Source organism: Falco naumanni, chromosome 2, assembly GCF_017639655.2.
Source record: "Falco naumanni isolate bFalNau1 chromosome 2, bFalNau1.pat, whole genome shotgun sequence".
Classification (NCBI taxonomy): Eukaryota; Metazoa; Chordata; class Aves; order Falconiformes; family Falconidae; genus Falco; species Falco naumanni.
This window is the reverse complement of record NC_054055.1, coordinates 59,638,584-59,644,583: the sequence shown is the minus strand read 5'-3', so window position 1 is coordinate 59,644,583 and position 6,000 is coordinate 59,638,584. Positions and strand designations below refer to the sequence as shown.

General features: G+C 46.7%; 1 protein-coding gene across 3 annotated transcripts in view; it reads left to right on the top strand.

Annotated features, from left to right (window-relative positions):
- Nucleotides 1–4,169: 4,169 nt before the first annotated feature.
- NALCN (sodium leak channel, non-selective) overlaps nt 4,170–6,000 on the top strand; it is a 249,732-nt gene continuing 247,901 nt past the window's right edge. For all 3 annotated transcript variants that reach the window (XM_040584471.1, XM_040584468.1, XM_040584470.1), the window contains exon 1: nt 4,170–4,357. The gene's annotated coding sequence lies outside the window, so the exon portion shown is untranslated. The remainder of the gene's footprint in view (nt 4,358–6,000) is intronic.

Here is a 6,000-nt window from a genome sequence, read left to right as displayed (position 1 = left end):
GGTTCATCAATGTTGACACCGGTCACAGACACTCAAGAATGACAGACAGTTTTGTAATCCACCCCAATCAAAATTACTCACGAACACTAACTGATCTGCTCTTGCAGTCATTAGCCTGATGTTGCTCCACGACCGTTTCTGTTACGGTTATACGCTTCAGCGTGAGACTGCTCCTCAGCCTGAGCCATGCAGAGCAGATGGATGGCAGAAAGCCAGGCTACTGGGCTGGTTTGAATCACACGGAGCCCTGGCAAAAGCAGGGTGCCGCTCAGCGCGTGCAGAGCAGGACTTCAGACTGTGGGAGAATTTACGTTAACTGCCATTAAGATGACTAAGAACTTTGGACACCCTGGGGCTAGACAGGAACACAGCAGGTATAGAGCAGTTTTTGACTTGTATCCTATGCCTAAATCATTAAGTCTTCCTTTTGGTCTGCAGTTTAATTCTGAATTTCTAAATGACATTTTGTGACCTTTTTAAAAAGCTCAAGCATGATTTCAAAATGAATATTTAATGAATGAATTATTTTTACTCGTTATACAGTATCTGAAACCTGACCAAGCAGTGCATTCTTTCCTAAGAATTGGTAAATCAAATTCCAACAATGGCACTTCCAATAGGCTCAGCTCCTTGGGGTGTTTTTAAAATTAGTTTACATTACTCTTCAACTCCTTAACAGATACTTACGGAAAGTAAGGACAAGAGAGCTACAAATAAAATTTGAATAAATTAAAAAATAAAAGCTCATAATTGCATGACTTCTAATGTGGCTTTACTTCCTTTGAATCACAGTAGGATAATTAAAACGCATGTATTGCTGTGGAAACGTGCATATTTATACAGATGTCAGAAAATGGGAGAGTAGTAATGGGATTTTATAAGATGGAACAGTTGGACTTAACACAAGTTGGGGACCTGCTAGTGCGTTCTCTCCTTAACTCCTGCTCTTCCTCACCGAAAATGGAGAAGAAGACTATGTTCATTACTTGCCTGCTTTGGTGCACTGTAGAAACACTTCACTCTAATTTTTACCCTTTTAATTGCTTAAGAGCATCTCAGGAAAAAAAGTAGAGCTTGAGGGCTACCCAAATTCTGCAACAAAACATACAAAAGCTAAGCAGATGCTTTCCATTTCCCATTTTTCTTCAGTTCTTACTGAGTGAGTAGGTCTAGGAAACTTTGTTAGCTACCTTTGATCCAGGAAGATCTTAACTGTGTTTGCAGATCATGTTACAGAAATTAAAGTGATAGGTAAGGCTGGAAATTGTCACCTTGAATTCTCAATATCAGTCTTCTGGAGTTTTCCAAAATTTTTAAAATGGAAGTTTCCCCATGGCCAGTTTCATCCATGTGTTGAAGTTTGAAACCTGAAATTCCTTTATCTTTTCTAGATTTATAGGGATGAAGGTAAATCTTTACTACTTTTGACCTATTTCACATTACCAGAAAGTAACATTTTAAAATTAACTCTCAAATTCAGCTTTTATCTGTGTGTTTATGGCTTGCTCTTTAGGTCAATGGGAATTGTCTAAGTCAAAATAAAACCAAACTTCAGCCCTAAATAATAAAACATTGGTATGGACTTTAAATGACTGCTAGACTCTGAAAAATTGTATCAATAATTTGATAAATATCTTAAGTTTTCCACTTCATCCTTATGCTTATGTTATATGCTGTTCAAGTTCAAAAATGTTCATAATTGCTTTTCCCACGACAGATGTGAAAGTAAATTTGTGGTGAAATAGGAAAGCAAGAAAGGGCTTTTTCTTGCAAACAGCAGAACTTCACTGTCTGCACCATTTTTTAAATGGAAGACTACTATTTTTCCTGTGCGTATAGGCAGGTACATCAAGGCATAAAGGGCTAAACCCTTCTTCCAGCATTGGCATCATCTGATGCAAGTTGTACTCAAGGACAGGCTACCCAAGAGAATCCAGCCTTCTGCTGAAAGCGTGGGTCTCCATCAGCAGCCTACAGTTCACAGAGGCTCAGTATGTGCAGGCAGGGCAAAATTTAACAATGTGTTACCAAACATGATAGCAGGTAACAGTAGAAGTTTGAAATACATAAGGAAATATATATTCTATAATACAAACCACATGTAAGGAAATTAATCCCCTTTCATTTGCCATTCATTAAACGGTATCCAAAATACCGCATCTGATTTTGAGCCCCCCTCCAGTACATGGAAGACATTAATATGCAAGTTCAGTGGCAGACCACAAAGGTGGTTGGGGCTGAAGCACTTGCTCCATGAGAAGAGGCTGAAGGAGCTCTCCTTCAGCCTGGAGAAGGGATGGCTTGGCGGGCACCCAAGAGCAGTCTGCCAGGGTCTATGAGAAAGGTGTCAAGTGGATGGAGCTGTGCTCTTCCCAAGGGTGCAGTGGAGGAGGAGGAGAAACAGCAGATGAGAGAGGGTACAACAACCTGTCAGGAAAAAATTCTTCACCATGAGGACAGACAAGCACTGGAACAGGTTGCCCAGGGAGGCTGTGCAGTCTCTGTCTTGGGAGGTTTTCAAGACCCAACAGGATAGAGCTCTGAGCAAGCTGGTACGATCTTATAGCTGAGCCTGGTTTTGGGAGGTCAGTCAGACCAGATGGCCTCCCAAGGTCCCTTCCAACTGGAGCTGTTTTATCAATAATTACTTTTGCTAGGTGAGTGGATCTGTAGAAAAACTGTTGTACAGAGTCACATCTGCTGGCAAATGCTGGTTTCTTTCGCTTAGATATAGCCGCAACATTTCACTGTTTGCAACTGTCAGTTTTCATTTATGAGATGCTATCAGCAACAGCATAACAGTGCCTAGCAACTTAGCCCAAGTAATAAAATCTAACTGCAGAGGAAAAAGACAAAATGTAAAGTGTTATTTGTAAGCACATTTATCCTTGAATTTCCCCCCCCCTCTTTTTTCATGAGATCAGCTGGCTGATTGCTATCAAAGAAACTAGTCCTGCAAACACTAAAATTAGGTGCTTAAATTTACTGTAATTGCTAATGCTGGTAATGCACATATGTAAGTGCTGGCAGGCCTGCATCCATAATCCTGATACCAGCTCCCTAACTGGTTTATTAGTTTTTGTTCAAAGTGTCAAACAGATATACTTTAAAGGAACCTAATACGGTTTATGCCATCCACTTTACTTCTGCTTTCTGGGGTATTTTGCTACGGGTTTTGTTTTTCAAATCCTATTCCATGTCTTTAATGTCATTGTAGCAACAGTGCATTTGCAGGATTACATCTTTAATTTTGCTAATTTTACAAGCTCCAAAAGACTACGGGATGGCCTTACGTTATTTCATATATATCTTAGTCTCATTTAAAGACAAATTATACTTTAGAGAAATTAACCTTTTCTGGCCAAGAAAATAAGCATACAGACTGGAACACAGCAACTTCATTTACAGAAACTATTTCCCAAGTATTTATTCATTCATTCATTTATTTGTGGTGTCTCTTTACAACAGGCAGTGTTATTTTATGATTTCACTGTGAAGCTCAAAACTGAGCCTTTATTTGGCTCTTCAGTTATTCGAAAATTAACCTGAGCACCCAGCTGATGCTACCAGTGAAGTAAACGCTCTGCAGCGGCAAAGTGCACGAGCACTAAAAAAACTTTGAGATGCTCAGATAAGATTTCTTACCAAAATAAACCCACCCTAGTACTTGTACCACGTACTTTTTTCAGTACCATGAAAAAAAAACCAACAAAAAAACCACCACCACACCAAAACACACCAGATCACCCCAAAAGCCCCAGCCAAAACCCTACAAAACTGCTGCCAGAAGTCCTGCTCCAGTGCCACGGGGCTGTTGAAACAGCAGCTGTGCCTGCTCGCCCGGGGGGTGACACCCGGGGGTGACACCCGGGGGTGGCAGCCGGGGGGTGGCAGCCGGGGGGTGCTCTCCGGTTCCGCTCACCGCCGGCGCGGGTCGGGGCGCAGCCGACACGTTTCGGGGTGGCCGTGGGAGCGTTGTGCGTGCCGGGACCACCGGCCGCCCCTGGCTCCCGAGCCGTTAAGCCCGATTCCCTCTCAGGCGGGAGGCTCTGGCAGCTCACCGGTGCTGCCCGCTGTTGTTTGCACCGTGCGTGTGTGCGGCCGGTACCCTCCCCTCCTCACCTGCCCCCTCCCCGGCGCCGGCCCAGGCCGCCCCGCCCGCCCCCCGCCCCGTCCCCGCGGCCGCCGCCGCTGTTGCCGAGAGACCGAGGGCGGCCGCCGCCGCCGGGCGGGCCCCGCCGCCCCGATCCGCCGCGGGAGGACGGCGTGCGAGGCCGGCACACACCGTTACACCTCACACACCCGCGGCGGCCGGGACCGGCCCCCGCCGACCGCGCCATGAAGGCAGATGCTGGCGGTAGGTCGGAGGCGCGGGGCGCGGCTTGCTGCGCGGCGCTGGGCTCGGTACGCGGTGGGCCCCCGGCTCCTCTCGCCCCCTTCCCCCGGCCTCTCGGTCGCCAGCGACCGCCGTGGCGCTCCCGAGGAGGCAGGCCACTCTCGGGGAAGCGACGGGCGCGGCGAGCGGCCTGGCCGGCTCCGCCGGGGGGGCAGGGGCGGCGGCGCCCTCATCGCCCGCCCCACCCGCCCTTCCCCCGCGGGGGGAGGGGGGCGCCCCGGGCCGCCCTCCGGGCCTGCGGCCGCTGGGCCTCGCCGGGGCGGGCCTGTCCCTCCTGCCCCCGGTCCCCTCCCCGTCCCGCCATGGGGCCAAAATGTGCCGCCGTTGGGACCTCGCAGTCGCGCAGGCCTCTTCATTTATCGCAGGCCGGGGGTGACAGATTTAATGGGGTGGTTGTGGATGGGGCAGGGTGTGCGGGGGAGCCACTTCCCGCAGGGGGGGTCCTAGGTGGCTACAGGGCTGGGGTGGTTGGAGGGGCGACGTACCTAGGCCTGAAGTCAGTCTCTAACGTGCAGGTTCAGGGGTCTTAACACTGTGCCTTGAGTGGAGGAAGAGGCACTTAACGGCTTTCTGTTGTTGACATGTTTTTATTGTAGCAGTCCAGTAATGTGAGAGACACGTTTTTAGGAAAGGGGGTGCTTTCTGATGGCTTTTACATGCAGATTGTACCTTTAAAGTCAGCTGTGATTTGGTCGGTTACCCATTGTTGCATTCTGAGTCACTTACAGGGGGCAGATAGTCACAGTGAGGAAGTAATAACTGAATGCTGTTTGAGTGTTTTGGTTTTGTCTTAAGCATCTTCAATTTCCTGTTTCATTTCATTGGCCCTCTCTCCATTTCCTTCCACACCAGCCACATCGCACCTGCCTTCTAATTCACTTCTAGAAAATAGTACATATTAACAATGAACACAGTTTTGCTGCATAAATCACAAAGTTAAGAAACTTCAATGGAGGGAGAAAAAAATTCTTTGAGTTGGTGTCTGGCTGCTGGAAGACTACAGCTCTCTGCAAACTCGTGCATATACCTTTGGTGACTTTTAGGAATGCTTCAGGGAATTTTTGTTTAACTTTGAGCTCAGTATTGTGTTTTAAAATGAAATTTTAAAGCCGTAACAATCACATGTCATTTGTGCTTTAAAAATGTAGACTTTTTTTTGGTGTGTCTGTTTATTTTAGTCTGAAAATGGTCCATCACAGTTAATTCCCATTTAAGCTATACCTCTTGGAAATACAACTTAATCTGATTTGACTTATTGCCAGCTCATGGACATTGCTGGTACCATGAACACTATATAGAAAGAACTATGTGGCATTCATCCAAACCCAGGACTTGAGCCACAGAGGTTTCAGGTCTTAAACCTTCACCACAGGATGTGAATAGCATCAGGCTGGGTTGTAGGGAGTAACAGGCTACTGGACCAAGCTGTGAAAGGGCTGGAGAGTCTCGGATTTTCACAGATAAGATGGGTATCTCATAATGAGATAGAACTGTTACTGGCTTCTGAGGATTTGAGTTTCCTCCCCACTCCACTAGGTATTTAGGAATTCAGGCAGCTGTAAACAAGATTTTTCATGTGTTTATGAGTAGAATAGAGGTGTTGT